The sequence below is a fragment of the Pelodiscus sinensis genome, chromosome 29, assembly GCF_052426305.1.
Source record: "Pelodiscus sinensis isolate ZL-2025 chromosome 29, ASM5242630v1, whole genome shotgun sequence".
NCBI lineage: Eukaryota > Metazoa > Chordata > Testudines > Trionychidae > Pelodiscus > Pelodiscus sinensis.
The window spans coordinates 2,666,211-2,684,020 of NC_143080.1; the positions used below are offsets into that span (position 1 = coordinate 2,666,211).

Sequence of the window (17,810 nt, forward strand, 5' to 3'; positions counted from 1 at the left end):
CGCGTAGGAACAGACTCCAAGGCACCTTGCAACGAGCAATTCAAATGAGTCCTCACCAGCCGAGTGCCTGTCCTTCACTGCACACGCGTCTGTCCCAGGATGCCTGTGTGGCTCTCAAAGGTCCCAGGACCTGCATGCCCTGGTCCCTCCGGCCAAAACACCCCATGGATCGCCTGTTTCTAAATCGCTTAGAATACGCTGCCCATCGCTCCCATGCTCTTTGGTTCTCCCCTACAGCAGCCGTCTCAAACGAGGGGTCGCGGCCCAGCACTGGGGGGGGGTCGGGTCCTAGAGCTTGTGGCTGCAGGGGGATCAGGTGAGCAGTGGGCAGCTCCCTGCTTGTCCTGATACCACAGTCTGTGCTGCGCCCCAGAAGTGGCTGCAGCAGGCCCGGCTTCTAGGTGAGGGTGGGGGAAGTGCACAGGGCTCCCTGCAATGCCCCTGCCCCGAGCACTAGCTCCGCACTCCTATTGGCTGGGAACCTGCTGTCGGCTGCTTCTGGGGGGCAGCCTGGTCTGGGGAGCCAGAAGAGGCAGGAAGCTGCCTTAGCGCCCCCCCTCCATTGCACCACTGCCTGGGAGCCACTCAAGTTCTGCCCCTCCTGCCCCTGCCCTGACCCTCCCAAAGCCAGAGCCCCCTTCTACCGTATCCCTGACCCCCCCCAAAGCTGGAGCCCCCTCCTGCCCCAGCCCTGACCCCCCCAAAGCCGGAGCCCCCTCCTGCCGCATCCCTGACCCCCCCAAAGCCAGAGCCCCCTCCTACCGCATCCCTGACCCCCCCAAAGCCGGAGCCCCCTCCTACCACATCCCTGACCCCCCCAAAGCCGGAGCCCCCTCCTGCCCCAGCCCTGACCCCCCCAAAGCCGGAGCCCCCTCCTGCCGCATCCCTGACCCCCCCAAAGCCAGAGCCCCCTCCTACCGCATCCCTGACCCCCCCAAAGCCGGAGCCCCCTCTTACCGCATCCCTGGCCCCCCCAAAGCCGGAGCCCCCTCCTGCCCCAGCCCTGACCCCCCCAAAGCCGGAGCCCCCTCCTGCCGCATCCCTGACCCCCCCAAAGCCAGAGCCCCCTCCTACCGCATCCCTGACCCCCCCCAAAGCCGGAGCCCCCTCCTGCCCCAGCCCTGACCCCCCCAAAGCCGGAGCCCCCTCCTGCCGCATCCCTGACCCCCCCAAAGCCAGAGCCCCCTCCTACCGCATCCCTGACCCCCCCAAAGCCGGAGCCCCCTCCTACCGCATCCCTGACCCCCCCAAAGCCGGAGCCCCCTCCTGTACCCCAAAACTCCATCCTCAGCCCCACCCCGGAGCCCGCCCTCCCGTCACATGATGTCGGCTCGCGGCATGGACCGTTTCCTTCAACCGGGGGCACGAGAAACAAAGTTTGCAACCCTCTGGCCTGCAGGAACCCACGGGAGTTCTCCCTGTCCCAGCGGGGTATTTCACGCAGATCGCTCTGGGGGACCTGCCTGTGGGCCTGGCTTCACTGCCCACACCCCACTGGCAAAGAAGTCACTGAAACTCGCACGGCTACGGACGAGTGACACCCCCCCTCGCCAGGAACCCCCTGGGTCACCTCAGCGTTCCAGACCCACCTGGGAACGGGGGGGAAGATTTCCGGGTCCCCGCGGCAGCAGGGCAAACCTTTCCCTGTCCCTACAAAAGGGCTCGGAGCTTCACTTCTCCCCAGCCCAGGAGATTAAAATCTCTTCCCTGCCCTGAGCATCCTGGTTACTCAGCAAGGATGGGAAGGATCCCTCCTCTAATTGCTTTTAATTTCCCTTGGCTGCTTTCTCTTTCACTTTGTGGCTGGAGCAGCAGTAACTCACCCCACACCGGAGCTGAGGGTGGGGGGAGGGTGCAGGAGCAGGGGGGCTGAAGCAATGCACAGAGCGGGGGTGCTGGGAGCCCCCCAACCACACTGCGAACCTGGGATGCGATGAAACCATGTAAGGCCAAGGGGTGCGGCAGCCTCTTGCTCCCGCACCGCCACGCATGAGTGAGCCTCCAGCGTGCGAGCGAAATCCCGCCAGCGTGCGTGCCGGGGGGGGCCTGCCACTTGCCAGCTGGTGCAGATGAGCCAGGGCGCGTGCGACACGTGCCCGCGTGCAAAGAGCACGAGCGTGCAGGACCGGCACGCTCGTGCGTGCGCTTGAGTGTGCACTCGTCGCGCGCGTAGGGGGCAGAGTGTGCGCGAGAGCGGAAGGTTCCACCGCCGAGGGCGAGCGTGTGACGCCGGGGTCCTGCGCGGGCACACGGGTGTGCGACACACCCCAGCGCGGGGGGGGGCAGGCGTGCAAACGGGCAACCCGACAGGCCTGTGGAGAGACTTTTATCCCCTTCCTCTCGGCTCTGCTCACCACCTGGCAAACACCCAGCTTCCCAACCAGAGGGCACTCGACCCGGCCAGACACCTGCAAACGGAGCCCCCGCCCCTGCTCAAGCAGAAATCAGCCTCCAAGCCCAGCCCCCCAGCCCCCCACTCTCGCCCAGAGTCAACCCAAGCAGCCCGACGTTGCATCTGTCTCCAGACGGCAGGACCTGGAGTGGAGGGGAAGGGGCTATCGGGGACCCCACTTGTACATAGGGGGTGGGGTGAACGCACCCAATGGGAGCAGGATGGGGGGGCATGCTTGCCAGATTGGGGGGTCCCATAGGAGTGGATCAGGGAGTCGGGGTGTGCGGGGAAGGGGTGTGCAGCTGCTTTGGGGATACCGGTTACAGAGGAAGAATGCATGGGAGGGGGAGGGGGTCTGCAATAGGATGGGGGGGCCAAAGATGCAACCAGGAGGGGGAAATCAGGGTCGGAGAGGGTCCTGGGAGCGAGGAGGGGAGAGGTCACAGAGGTCAGACGATGGAGCGCCCGGAGGTGCCATGGGGTCAGGACGGTGGAGGAGCGGGGGCACCGATCCAGGGGGTCAGTCAGCCACGTGATGAGGGGACGGACACAACGGGACCAGGGAGTTAGGGGGGCGGAGGGTCCCGTAGGCGGGGAGCAGCAGAGCCTGGAGGATCACAAATGCAATGGGATGGGGGGGTCACAGATATAATGGAACCCCGCCCCCCCAGCCGGGCTGAGCCGAACCAGCCAGATCCCTGCCCTCTCCCCCACGCAAATCCGGCCCAAGGTGGGAGGCCAGAGGGATCAGGATGGGGGGTCATTGATGCAGGGGTCGGGGCAGGGCCCAGAGATGCACCAGAGCTAGGGGCTCAGGAACGGGGGTACAGGCAGAGGGGACCAGGCAGGCCGCAGAGACACGGGGAGCGAGGGGAGGGGGGTACAGGCAGAGGGGACCAGGCAGGCCGCAGAGACACGGGGAGCGAGGGGAGGGGGGTACAGGCAGAGGGGACCAGGCAGGCCGCAGAGACACGGGGAGCGAGGGGAGGGGGTACAGGCAGAGGGGACCAGGCAGGCGGCAGAGACACGGGGAGCGAGGGGAGGGGGGTACAGACAGAGGGGACCAGGCAGGCCGCAGAGACACGGGGAGCGAGGGGAGGGGGGTACAGACAGAGGGGACCAGGCAGGCGGCAGAGACACGGGGAGCGAGGGGAGGGGGTAGACAGAGGGGACCAGGCAGGCCGCAGAGACACGGGGAGCGAGGGGAGGGGGGTACAGACAGAGGGGACCAGGCAGGCCGCAGAGACACGGGGAGCGAGGGGAGGGGGGTACAGACAGAGGGGACCAGGCAGGCCAGCAGAGACACGGGGAGCGAGGGGAGGGGGGTACAGACAGAGGGGACCAGGCAGGCGGCAGAGACACGGGGAGCGAGGGGAGGGGGGTAGACAGAGGGGACCAGGCAGGCCGCAGAGACACGGGGAGCGAGGGGAGGGGGGTACAGACAGAGGGGACCAGGCAGGCCGCAGAGACACGGGGAGCGAGGGGAGGGGGGTACAGACAGAGGGGACCAGGCAGGCCGCAGAGACACGGGGAGCGAGGGGAGGGGGGTACAGGCAGAGGGGACCAGGCAGGCCGCAGAGACACGGGGAGCGAGGGGAGGGGGGTACAGACAGAGGGGACCAGGCAGGCCGCAGAGACACGGGGAGCGAGGGGAGGGGGGTACAGACAGAGGGGACCAGGCAGGCCGCAGAGACACGGGGAGCGAGGGGAGGGGGGTACAGACAGAGGGGACCAGGCAGGCCGCAGAGACACGGGGAGCGAGGGGAGGGGGGTACAGACAGAGGGGACCAGGCAGGCCGCAGAGACACGGGGAGCGAGGGGAGGGGGGTACAGGCAGAGGGGACCAGGCAGGCCGCAGAGACACGGGGAGCGAGGGGAGGGGGTACAGGCAGAGGGGACCAGGCAGGCCGCAGAGACACGGGGAGCGAGGGGAGGGGGGTACAGACAGAGGGGACCAGGCAGGCCGCAGAGACACGGGGAGCGAGGGGAGGGGGGTACAGGCAGAGGGGACCAGGCAGGCCGCAGAGACACGGGGAGCGAGGGGAGGGGGGTACAGACAGAGGGGACCAGGCAGGCCGCAGAGACACGGGGAGCGAGGGGAGGGGGGTACAGACAGAGGGGACCAGGCAGGCCGCAGAGACACGGGGAGCGAGGGGAGGGGGGTACAGACAGAGGGGACCAGGCAGGCCGCAGAGACACGGGGAGCGAGGGGAGGGGGGTACAGACAGAGGGGACCAGGCAGGCTGCAGAGACACGGGGAGCGAGGGGAGGGGGGTACAGGCAGAGGGGACCAGGCAGGCCGCAGAGACACGGGGAGCGAGGGGAGGGGGGTACAGGCAGAGGGGACCAGGCAGGCCGCAGAGACACGGGGAGCGAGGGGAGGGGGTACAGGCAGAGGGGACCAGGCAGGCCGCAGAGACACGGGGAGCGAGGGGAGGGGGTACAGACAGAGGGGACCAGGCAGGCCGCAGAGACACGGGGAGCGAGGGGAGGGGGTACAGACAGAGGGGACCAGGCAGGCCGCAGAGACACGGGGAGCGAGGGGAGGGGGGTACAGACAGAGGGGACCAGGCAGGCTGCAGAGACACGGGGAGCGAGGGGAGGGGGGTACAGGCAGAGGGGACCAGGCAGGCCGCAGAGACACGGGGAGCGAGGGGAGGGGGGTACAGGCAGAGGGGACCAGGCAGGCCGCAGAGACACGGGGAGCGAGGGGAGGGGGGTACAGACAGAGGGGACCAGGCAGGCCGCAGAGACACGGGGAGCGAGGGGAGGGGGTACAGACAGAGGGGACCAGGCAGGCCGCAGAGACACGGGGAGCGAGGGGAGGGGGGTACAGACAGAGGGGACCAGGCAGGCCGCAGAGACACGGGGAGCGAGGGGAGGGGGTACAGACAGAGGGGACCAGGCAGGCCGCAGAGACACGGGGAGCGAGGGGAGGGGGTACAGACAGAGGGGACCAGGCAGGCCGCAGAGACACGGGGAGCGAGGGGAGGGGGGTACAGACAGAGGGGACCAGGCAGGCCGCAGAGACACGGGGAGCGAGGGGAGGGGGGTACAGACAGAGGGGACCAGGCAGGCCGCAGAGACACGGGGAGCGAGGGGAGGGGGGAGGGGGGTATAGGCAGAGGGGACCAGGCAGGCCGCAGAGACACGGGGAGCGAGGGGAGGGGGTACACGCTGTGGTCTGGAGAGCGGAGGGGGCAGGGTTGGGGTGTCAGGACTCAGTGGGGCGCAGGGAGATGGGGCAGGAGGGCGAGGGCAGGGATGGTGATGGGAGTCGCCCATGAGGGTCCAGAGGGATGAGGCATCACAGAGGCAAAGGGGCCAAGGACTGGAGGTGGGGGGGGGGGGAAGGGGGGTTAGTAGGCAATGGAGTCTGGGCAGACGGGGGGCGGAGGGCTCAGGGGCTCAGCGAGCTGGGGGGCCCTTAGGGCATGTAGGAACTGGGGTGCAATGGGGCAGGGGGGTGGGATACAGGGGTCCAGGCGGGGAGGGAGCAGGGGTATAATGGAGCTGGGGGGGGGGTCTGATGGGGGTCGGGGCTAGGAGGGGGCAGTGGGCTGAGGGAGGGTCCGAGCAGGGGGCAGTGGGACGGTCGGGACAGGGAGGAGGTAGCAGGGGAGAGAAAGTCGGGGTGGGAGCAGGTCCAGGGGCAGTGGGGCGGGTCACCACGGGGCTAGGGGTCCAGGGGCAGGAGAGGGGGGCGGTGGGGCGGCTCGCCACGGGGCTAGGGGTCCAGGGGCAGGAGAGGGGGGCGGTGGGGCGGGTCGCCACGGGGGGAGGGGTCCAGGGGCAGGAGGGGGGGGCGGTGGGGCGGCTCGCCACGGGGGGAGGGGTCCAGGGGCAGGAGAGGGGGGCGGTGGGGCGAGTCGCCACGGGGGGAGGGATCCAGGGGCAGGAGAGGGGGGCGGTGGGGCGGGTCGCCACGGGGGCAGGGGTCCAGGGGCAGGAGAGGGGGGAGGAGTCCAGGGGCAGGAGAGGGGGGGCAGGTCGTCACGGGGGGAGGGGTCCAGGGGCAGGAGAGGGGGGGCAGGTCGCCACGGGGGGGAGGAGTCCAGGGGCAGGAGAGGTGGGGCGGTGGGGCGGCTCGCCACGGGGGGAGGGGTCCAGGGGCAGGAGAGGGGGGAGGGGCCCGGGGGCAGGAGAGGGGGGCAGTGGGGCGGGTCGCCACGGGGGGAGGGGTCCAGGGGCAGGAGAGGGGGAGGGATCCAGGGGCAGGAGAGGGGGGCGGTGGGGCGGGTCGCCACGGGGGGAGGGGTCCAGGGGCAGGAGAGGGGGGAGGGGTCCAGGGGCAGGAGAGGGGGGCGGTGGGGCGGGTCGCCACGGGGGGAGGGGTCCAGGGGCAGGAGAGGGGGGAGGGGTCCAGGGGCAGGAGAGGGGGGCGGTGGGGCGGGTCGCCACGGGGGCAGGGGTCCAGGGGCAGGAGAGGGGGGAGGGGTCCAGGGGCAGGAGAGGGGGGCAGTGGGGCGGGTCGCCACGGGGGCAGGGGTCCAGGGGCAGGAGAGGGGGGCAGTGGGGCGGGTCGCCACGGGGGCAGGGGTCCAGGGGCAGGAGAGGGGGGCGGTGGGGCGGGTCGCCACGGGGGCAGGGGTCCAGGGGCAGGAGAGGGGGGAGGGGTCCAGGGGCAGGAGAGGGGGGCAGTGGGGCGGGTCGCCACGGGGGCAGGGGTCCAGGGGCAGGAGAGGGGGGCAGTGGGGCGGGTCGCCACGGGGGCAGGGGTCCAGGGGCAGGAGAGGGGGGAGGGGTCCAGGGGCAGGAGAGGGGGCAGTGGGGCGGCTCGCCACGGGGGCAGGGGTCCAGGGGCAGGAGAGGGGGGAGGGGTCCGGGGGCAGGAGAGGGGGGCGGTGGGGCGGGTCGCCACGGGGGGGGCCCGGGTTCCGCGGACCTTTCCCCGCCCCCGCGACGCACATCGCCGCCCGGCCGCGCCGCCTCCCTCCCCGCCCGGGGGGGTCCCTGCTGCTGCTGCGGGGGGGGGGGGGGCCCGATCCGGGCTTCAGGCCCCGGCGCACTCACCGCAGCCGCCGCCCGGCGGGCTCCATCCTCGGCGCGGCCGGATCCCCCCGGCGGGCTGCGGGCGGCGGCTCCTTCGCCCGCACCCGCCCGCTCGCTCGCTCCTCCCCGGCCCGGGCTCGCTCCGCTCCGCCGCCGCGTCCCTGTCCCCCCCCAGCCGCACCACGTGGCCCCCCGCCGGGCCGAGCCGAGCCGAGCCGGGCCGGCCGGAGCCCTGCCCAGCGCATCCCCGCCCGGCCTGGACCAGGCCAGCCCCGGCAGGGACCGAGCCGCCCTGCTCGGGGGCCCAGCTCGGATCCAGCCCCCCCCCCCCCCGGGAAACGCAGCGGGGGGCTGCGAAGGGAAGAGGAGGAGCTGGGGAACCCCCCCCCCCCCCCGGACCAGCCCCTCTGCTGCCCAGAGCAACTTCCCGGACAGCGGCCTCCTTGCTGGGGGGGGGGGGGGGCTCCTACTTTCCAGCCATCGAGCGGCAGCGGGGCTGGGTCCCAGCTCACGTCGCTCCTGGCCTCAGTTTCCCTCCCTTCCTACTAAAGTGCCCGCTTCATCTGGGAACATCCCCCTCTCCCCCGGCTGCTGACACACCAGAGGCCTCCCTGGCTCACATGGGCCCTGCTGAAAACCTGGCCTCGTTCAGAAGTCCCGGGTCAGCCCCCCCCCAAGACTCAGTCCTTTGGTAAATCTAGGCCTGGGCATCTGTCCCCCCCCATCTGCAAAATCTAACCGATTCCTTTATTTTAAGCCAGAGGCCTTTGTGTAGCTCAGGGGTGGGGGACCTCAGGCTTGGGGGGGCTGAATCCAGCCCCCGACGCTCAAGGGGTGCCCCCCAGCATTGGAGAGCCCCCCCCCACCATGGGCTGGAGCACACAATGGACTCGGCTGGGCCCCCCTAGTCTAGGGGCATGGGGGGAGGGTCTTTCTCTTTCTCAGTGGAAGGCCACGGCCACGAGGGGTGTTTTTTGTTTTTTCTTCTCACTTGTGTGCCGCCCCCGACTGATTTTTCCGTGGGTCAACAAGGTCCCCTCCCCCCAGCCGCTTGCCAGAGTGGGGAAACTTTACACTTCAGTCGCATTGAGTTCTGTCCCTTTGCAACTGCTCCCTTAGGTTTGTGTCCAGATGGCCCTACCTGCCCTAGATCCATAACGGGGGGTGCGGGGGGGGGGGGTTGGAAAGCATCGAAGTCCTTCAGCGCCCGCCGGGAGATGTTTCCCACGCTAATCGGCACCAGGCTGAGGCCTGGCGAGATGTTTGGGTGTCGTGGCAGTCTGCACACCCAAGGGGAAAAAAGGCGTCTGCCAGGCCCTACTGCCACGGGTGAAATGCACGCTCCCTGCATGGAGCCAAGCAGAGGTGGAGAACTCAACCCCTCTCCCAGCCTCCAGCCCCCTGGGCCGCGCCGCACGGTAGCGACTATGCCAGTCCGCCAGCACGAGAGCTCGTAACGCCCGTGTGTTGACTTAGCCCCTACTCCCGACACCCCGTTCCAGCCAACCTCACTGGGCCATGACTGCTTTGCCATGTGCCCAGCGGACGCTTTTCATTCTAGCCTATGATACGCCCACGTGCATCATTACGGTCAGCACGTCCCTCATTGCGCCGGCCCCGATTGACACGCTGGGGACTGTTTTGTTTTGTTCGAGAACTCCCTGCGTCCCTGCACTTGCAAACTGATTCATTCCTTGCAGGAGAGACACAGCGTCGTAGGAAAGCAGTAGGAGTAGAGGACTTCCGAATTGTGTACGAGGGCTCAAAATAAAATCGAGATATTTTTAAACAGAATAACAGTTGAGGTGGTGGGAACCCAGCAACCAAACCCCATGAAATCCATGCATTGGGGCGTGGGATATTTTTCCCCCCGGGGAGAACAGAGTCTTTAAATAGCTCTCTATTTAGAGGCTTCCATTATAGAATTACATTCTTTTCTCAGTTAGCAGCGCGGTGGCTTTATTAATAGCTGCGATCCTTTCACCGGTGTGTCACTGTGCGTTTCCATACAGCTGAGTGCGTTGCGGGTGTTGATGCAGGAATGGGACTGAAAAATGGATCCTTTTAACAAAGGCATCCTTGCTGGCGTTAAGAGAGTGGTCGGGTTGATGGTTTGGGGATGACGGTTGGTTTTGTGTCACCCTGCCCCGGGTGAGGGGTTTTATTGGTGTTGGTGGCCCATGCACCGTTGGAGTTGAAGTAGCTTTGAAGATCTGGGCCTCACCCTCTCAATGGACAAACCAGTCCATTTTGCAGATGGGGCCCAGAGAGATTGATGGCCACGCGTTTCGAAACTGACCTGGAGAGTTGGAGGGCCACAAAGCCAGGGGGTCAGAGAGCAAATGCTCAGTACTTTCCGAAAACCAGGCAATTTTAAAGAGGATCAAGTTGCGCTTCCAAAATCGAGAGACTTTCCAAAATCTCAACCACACATGCGGGACTTTTGCAACCAAGGCAAGTGCTGAATTTAATCTCAGCATTCACCATCTTAACCAGGAGGCCTTTCTTCCTGGCTTTGCTGGAGGAGGGAGAAAGGAGTCCTTAACGGGAGGGGGGGAGCTTTTTGGGGGGCGGGGGGCGCTGAGCCACAGAAAAATCAGGCCCCACACAAGTGAGAAGCAAAACAACAAAACCCAACCCTCACAGTTGCGGCCCCCACCTGAGAAGGAGAAAGCCTCTCCCCCCATTCTCCTTGCCCACTAGAGTCTGGGGGGCCCTAATCCCATGGGGGGGGCAGAGTGGGCTCTCCAGTGTTGAGGGGCAGCCTGAGCCTCGAGGGCCAGATTCAGGAAGCTGAGGGCCGCATCTGGGCCCCGGGCCTGCGATTCCTCACTTCTGCCTTAATGGAAAAAAAAACCCCAAAAATGTGATTGATTTGAAATTGCGTTTCTATGAAAATATGTTTCTATGTAAATGCCCTGGCTGAAAGCTGAATATAAACCATGAATCTTCACCATGTCTTAAGTTTAGGGGTTTTATGTTACAAATAAGGAAAGTGACCCAGGCGGACATGACTCGAGCAGTCAGTAGCAGAGCTGGCCACACACTTGACAGATCCTTTAGCCATCCCTCTTTGTGAGAGTTTAACCGATGGCCCAGCACAGCGCTGAGGCAAAGAATTGGTTTTGTCCTGCCCAATAAAAGAAATCCTACCCTGGCACTTTTCACTAATAAAACCTTGCTCTTATTTTTAATCCCTCCATCTCAAAGCCCCGTACAAAGCAGCCCAGTATCATTAGCCCATTTTACAGATGGGGAAACTAAGGCAGGGGGGGCCACGACTTACACAGGGTCATGCAGCAAGCCACTAAGGCTGTGTCTACACTAGGAGATTCATCTGAATTTACTAAGTTCGACTTCTGGGCACCCCATTTTACAAATTCGAAGTCCTCGCTAGAGGGAAGAATTAAATGCAGTCTGAGGTGGGCTCCGTTAATGCGGATGTGCTACTTCGGACTCAGAGTCCCAAGAAGCACTCTGCGGGAGGCCAATAAGTCTGAATTAGCGGCACCGGAGCATCCCCACTAACGTTATTTCGGACTTACAAGTTGGGGACGAGCGTTATGCCTCATGAAAAGCAGGACAACAAAGTTTGAATTCTGTAGCCCTGTATTCCGGAACAGGCTTGGTAGTGTGGACGCATTGCTTACAAATTCGACCTTGGGGGGCTAATTTCAGACTAAGGGCCTAGTGTAGACCAGGCCGGTCAGAGCTGGGAAAGGACTCCAGGTCTGCTGAGTCCCCAGCTAATGCTCTGCCCACTAGGCACCACAGCCATACCCTGGTTTTTCAGGCCAAATCCCTCCTTGGATAGTTCCATTCCCATCCACCCCTTCTGTATTGGTGACGCTGCTCTTCATTCCTGCTCTTAAACAACTTCCACCCTCAGCCCCAGAGGTGGCAGCTTTTCAGGAGTTCCCGATGTGTCTGGTTTGAGGGGGGAGGCTTGAAGATACTTCTGCCAGGCAATAGACTTTGACATCGCCATAGTAACCACGCTAGGCCATCACATTTTCTTTCCAAGAATGCCCCCGGCTTCACCAGCCCAAGCGGCAGAATTTGGCCTCTGACCGCGGCCCGCGACCTGGGTTTTCATGTTTCATCTCTGTACAGTTCAGATGAAACGGGCCTCAGCGGTTTTCACTTATTAGCAGCTGAACATGGACAAAAGCAGGAAAGGAACTGCTCCAGCAAGCTTGCGCTCAGAAGGCCTGATTCTGCAAATCTTTGCTTGCTCTGAGCGCAGGCAACAGGGACGGTTACTCGGGCGAGGAAAGATTAGTAGGAAAAAACACTCTTGGAGCATGCGTAACCCACACACCTAGGGTACGTCTAGACTACAGGCTTTTGTCGACAGATACTGTCTAGACAACATCCAGTTCCGTCGACAAATGAGGAGAGGCTAAAGAGACTGGGACTTTTCAGTTTAGAAAAGAGCAGACTGAGGGGGGATATGATAGAGATATATAAAGTCATGAGTGGTGTGGAGAGGGCTGATAAAGAAAAGTTATTTATTAGTTCCCATAATAGAAGAACTAGAGGACACCAAATGAAATTAATGGGTAGCAGGTTTAAAACTAATAAAAGAAAGTTCTTCTTCACACAGCGTGTTGTCAACCTGTGGAACTCCTTGCCAGAGGAGGCGGTGAAGGCTAGGACTATAATAGAGTTTAAAGAGAAGCTGGATAAATTCATGGAGGTTAGGTCCATAAAAGGCTATTAGCCAGGGGATAAAATGGTGTCCTTGGCCTCTGTTTATCAGAGGCTGGAGAGGGATGGCAGGAGACAAATCGCTTGATCATTGTCTTCGGTCCACCCTCTCTGGGGCACCTGGTGCTGGCCACTGTCGGCAGACAGGATACTGGGCTAGATGGACCTTTGGTCTGACCCAGTACGGCCGTTCTTATGTTATGACAAAGCAAGCCGCTTTGTCGACATGACAGTGTAGACGCAAAGGACAGTGTAGATGCAATAACGCCTTCTGTCGACAGAAGGAGTTATTCCTCGTAGAATGAGGTTTACAGCCATTGACAAAACTGCTGAGTTCTGGCGACGTTATGTCGACAGAACTCAGCAGCAGCGTAGACGCAGGTATAGTTTTGTTGACAAAAGTCCACTTTTGTCGACAAAACCCTGTAGTCTAGACACACCCTATGACTGTGTCTACATTGGCGCGATCTTGCACCAAAAACATGCTGTCTGTCTACACCACCAGGGAGTTCTTGCGCAAGAACATTGACGTTGTAATGTGTGAAATCAGGGCTCCTTGCACAAGAACTATGATGCTCCCGCTCAGGAATAAGCCCTCTTGCACAACTGTTCTTGCGCAAGAGGCCAGTGTAGACAGGCAACATGAATTTCTTGCGCAAGAAAGCCAGATGGTTAAAATGGGCATCCGAGCTTTCTTGCACAAGAGAGCATCTACACTGGCACGGAGGCTCTTGCGCAAAGGCACATGCCAGTGTAGACGCTCTCTTGTGCAAATACTTTAACACAAGAACTCTTGTGTTAAAGAGTATTTGCGCAAGATCATGCCAATGTAGACGTAGCCTACGTGTGATTCACTGTCTCATATACTGGCACTTAGACCACTTACAGCGAGAGAAATTTTAGCTCAAGCTATAGAGGCGCCTACATTAAGCACCAGTCCCAGGTTCAAATCTGCCCAGTGGTAGTTACTCATAGTTAAGTTGAGGGAGAGGCCTGTGCGTTTACGGTAATAAACTTTAGCAGCAAAATGCATCTATTTCCATTTCGTTTGTGCTTCACTTTTTAGCAGCAGGTACAGCTGGCTCAGTTATTATAGCGACATGCCCTGCAGAGATAGAAACTGAATCTAGATGATGACAGATGGGGTGATATTCCCAAGTTAGATCGATAGCTCGGGAACCGGAGTGGCACTAAGGCAAAATTAAAATGCAGAAGCCAGACTTGTAGCTAGGACTTTGCATTCAGGACTTAATGAGAAAAGCCAACCTTGCTGCCCGAATGCAGCTAGGGCTCTGGAAAAACACAGCAGGCATCATTTCAAGAGCTGTTCACACTCACAGATTGCCGCAAAACACTTTGAAGTGCAAATCGAGGCCTTTTCTCAGGTCTGAAGCGAATGCTGACGCAAAGGAAAAAACCGCGCCCCGTCCCCTCCCAGCATGTTGGGTGGCAGGGCAGGTGTCCTGGGCTCCAAACGCACCATCTGGAGTCACTTGGGAGTTGATGTCCTTGTAAGAATTAGCACAGGAGGGGGGAAAAGAGCGAGCCGCTCGGAAATCAGAGCCTGGCCACAGAAGGAGCATTAAGGGACTGCAAATTTGGAAACTCTCAGACTGAAACGTGAAACTTCACCTTGCTTTTGCAAGCGGGTGAAAGCATTGCAGCCCGCAGATGCTGCTCTGTGCGCTAGGCTGAGGGGCTCACTGGAAAGGTACAGACAGAAGAACAGCCACACTGGCTCAGACCAGCGTCCTGTCTGCCCACAGTGGCCAATGCCAGGTGCCCCAGAGGGAGTAAACACAATAGGGAATCCTCACGTGATCCCTCCCGTCACCCACCTCCAGACAAACAAACAGCGGCTAGGGACACCATTCCTACCCATCCTGGCTAATAGCCATTGATGGAACCAATCTCCATGAATCTATCTAGCTCTTTTTTGAACCCTGTTAAAGTCCTGGCCTTCACATCCTCTGGCGAGGAGTTCCACAGGTTGATGGTATGCTGAGAGAAGAAGAACTTCCTTTTGTTTGTTTTAAACCTGCTGCCTGTTAATTTCATTTGGTGACCTCTAGTTCTTAACATTGTGGGAACAAGTCAATAACTTTTCCTTATTCAATGTTTCCAACCCAGTCAGGATTTTATAGACCTCTATCAAATCCCCCCCTCCACCCTCCCCTCCCCATCTGTGTTTTCTAAACTAAAACATCCAAGTCTTTTTAATCTCTCATCATAGGGGACCCATTCCAAACCCCCCATCATTTTCGTTGCCCTTTTCCAATGCCAAGATATATTTTTTGAGATAAGGCGACCACATCTATACACAATATTCCAGATGTGGGCATACCAGGATATTAGAAGACCAGTCCTGTGGAGCTGGTGTCTGTCCTCCTCCCCCCCCCCACACACTTTAGTGACCAAATAGCAATGTAAACCTGGCCTCACAGCCATGCTAGCAGGTCCACACAGCTCTGCCTAGCACATCTAATTGCAGCCTGCAGCTTGAACTATAGCCAGGCTGCAGAAGGACTGGCTTTGGGCACAAGTCACAGTGGGACTCAGGTTCTGACCAAGGCCCTGACCGGGACCCAGCTCCAGAGGGCTGCTGAGCTGTTTCTGGATGGAAGTTGGGCTGGGGTTGAAACCGGAGTCAGATTTCAAGCTTGCACGTGCAATGTAGACGTACCCTCAGAGAGGCCGGCTAAAACCTGAAACGTAAGGTTAATCATCCCTCCCAGAACTCCTGTCTGAACTATAGCAGCTCAGTCTATCCTTGTCATCTATAGGAACGTAAGATCCTGGAGTCCCCTGCTCTCACAGGCAACTCCATTGTATACACCCCTTTAAAAACTTATCAAGCGCCGTTTGAAAAGGAGTTAGGTGCTTTGGCCCCATGACATCCAAGCTCTCTTTCCATGTGGCAGGGAGTTCCACAGTCAAACCGCACATCTTGTGGGGGGAAAAAGGGATTTTGTTTGATCAATTTTGTACTTGCCACCCATCTCCTGGCTTCGTCGCTCCACAGGCATTCTCTCCTCGTTAGTGAAGCTGAATGCTAATGAGGCAGATTCTTAAAGCCCAAAACTCCCAGGCTGTGTCTAGACTGGCCAGTTTTTCCGGAAAATCAGCCGCTTTTCCGGAAAAACTTGCCAGCTGTCTACACTGGCCGCTTGAATTTCCGCAAAAGCACTGACTTCCTACTGTAAGAAATCCGTGCTTCTTGCGGAAATACTATGCTGCTCCTGTTTGGGCAAAAGTCCTTTTGCGCAAAAGGGCCAGTGTAGACAACTCAGATTTGTTTTCCGCAAAAAAGCCCCGATCGCAAAAATGGCGATCGGGGCTTTTTTTGCAGAAAAGCACGACTAGATTGGCACGGACGCTCTGTTCCAAAAATGCTTTTAACAGAAAACTTTTCCATTAAAAGCATTTCCGGGAAATCGTGCCAGTCTAGACGCAGCCCCGCTGAAATCAAAAGGGTCCTAAATACCTTTATATCTGTAGATGGCGCTTGGTCCTGCCATGAGGGCAGGGGACTGGATTCGATGGCTCTCAAGGGCCCTTCCAGTTCTAGGGTTCTGCGACTCTAGGATTCTACCTTTAAGAATCTGACCCTCCGTGCTTTCTGCCTTGAAACATTTCCGCTGATGGAGGCAGCAGACGGGCCAAAGAGTCTCCTTTCATGTTACTGTCATTGTAACCTCATCCCCCCCATTCCTATTGACTTTTAGTAGGAGCAGGGTCACCAAACTCCCTCAAGCACCTTGAAAATCCCAGCTCCCAGCAAGATTTGCAAAGGCAACACGGCTCACTAGGTGCTGGATAATACAGAGGATCAGCAACGGGGGCTTTCCCCCACCCCTCCTTTCGCCAGTCCGAGGCAACGGTAACAAAGAATTCTTATTTACCCGACTTGCCCACGTGGACTCCGCTCCTGAAATCAACGGGAGTTTGGTGCCGAGGACGCTTCACATTCCAGGCCTTTGTCCTTAGGTTTTCGGGAGCTGGGATTTTATTTGCAGCGTGGTGCTGTCGAGCTGCCTGTCAGTGCTGGAACGGGAGGTAGCTAAGCCTTCCAGCTCACTTTGCATTACCCATGCACCCGAAGCAAAGCTGCCCTCCCGTGGGAGCCCGGGGGACTCCCTTGTGGGAGGTTACGCGTGTGAGGAAGGGGCTGGCAGGCGCTGGCCCCGCCAATCCACACAAAGGAGTTCGCTCACCTTTCTGCACCAACCCCGGAGAACCCACTCCCCCTAGCCCAGCACGGAGCAGCAGAAACCCAGCTCTGTGGTTCGCAGAGCTCTGACAACACCACAGAGCGATCATCCGCCTGAGGAGGGGGCCGGGGTCTCTTCCCTTATCGCTTTACTCCCTCCGGCTGGTCGAATGGGCTGGCTGCGGCTAAAAATCCAATCCAAGTCGCCCCTCGGGGACGCTGCATTGTAGAATCTGAGAGAGATTTTACTTGGAATTGTTACTCCGTTGGGCGAGTAAGAGTCAGTAACTCCTCGGCCAATAGCGAGGCCAGTCAATTTCCATGAGGACAAGCCCATAGTCTTAACGTCTTAAAAAAAAAAAAGGTCACCTGGGGGCAGATCCTGCCTCCACTGATCCAGGAGATCTTTGCAGTGGCTGACCAAGGAGAAGTGATTATTCTGTTTGGACGACAGGGGACGGATCCCTCGTTCCCCGGTTCTGTTCACTCCCTGTGGGGCAGCTGGCGTTGGCCACTGTGGGCAGACAGGATACCCGGCTGGATGGACCTTTGGTCTGACCCAGTATGGCCACTGGGCAAGATGCGAGAGCTCTTTTGCGTGATTTATAGACCCTTGACAGAAAGAGGAGGGGGAAGTGCTGAAAGCTGCCTACGTCCTCCGTGGTCTGTAAAGCCAGGGAGTAAATCAGTTGGGGGGGGAATTGATGCATTTTGCACATGGGGCCCTGAGGCCCGGAGAGGGGCTGCGTGCCCGGGACGCGGGGTGAGTTTGGACCTGCTGCAACCCAAGCGTTGGGGCAGGGTGGGGCATCGTTTTTCCTGGGCTCTGAAATAGCATCTCAAAAGAGGAACAACGCGCGCACGGGAGGCCATTCTCACACCAGGCTGTGCCTGTTCTCGTGCCAGCCCTCACACGAGCTAGGGTGTTAACAATCATGGATAAAGTGCCAGGACTAAAAGCTTTATCCCCGTGAGAGGACAGTGCGGGAGTAGCCATGGCACGTCTGTGCAAGGCCTGGGCCTTTCACGAGCCCAGAGAGAGTTTCAAGTTATAAACACTGGGGGGTGCAGGGGGGCTCCGCTTCCTTTCCCATCTCCGTCTTGTCTAGTTAGCCTGTAAGTTCTTCATGACAGGGACTGTTTCGGACTGGGTACAAACAGCACCCAGCAAGAGGGGGCCGAATCCATCTTGCAAGAAAGTCACAACCATTTTTTTTTTAATTGAGCCTTCGTTTCCCATTGGCCATGGGCAGCTATGATGTTTCAGCAGCTCACGCGTGACCTTGCCCAGCTAGTGCTGGGGTGATCCACGGTCCCTCCACCTGACTCAGTCTAGGGCCAGGCAATTCACACAGCGCACAGGTAAGGGAGGGTGCAAACCGAGAATCGGTACAAATCAAGAATAAAAGCCAGTCCCTGCCACAAAAAATGTAGAGACACTAAGGAGGGAAGGAAACTGTAGAGGGTGAGTGAATTGTTCAAAATCACTCAGGAGCAGGAATAGCA

The 17,810-nt window shown here is 60.2% G+C and overlaps 1 protein-coding gene across 4 annotated transcripts in view; it reads right to left on the bottom strand.

Annotated features, from left to right (window-relative positions):
* TBKBP1 (TBK1 binding protein 1) overlaps positions 1 to 16,143 on the bottom strand; it is a 75,305-nt gene extending 59,162 nt beyond the window's left edge. For 2 of the 4 annotated variants that reach the window (XM_075911410.2, XM_075911409.2), the window contains exon 1: positions 7,406 to 7,697. The gene's annotated coding sequence lies outside the window, so the exon portion shown is untranslated. Of the gene's footprint in view, positions 1 to 7,405; positions 7,701 to 15,996 lie in introns of those variants that run through there. The other 2 variants (XM_075911411.2, XM_075911412.2) reach the window with 2 other exon arrangements.
* Positions 16,144 to 17,810: the final 1,667 nt, after the last annotated feature.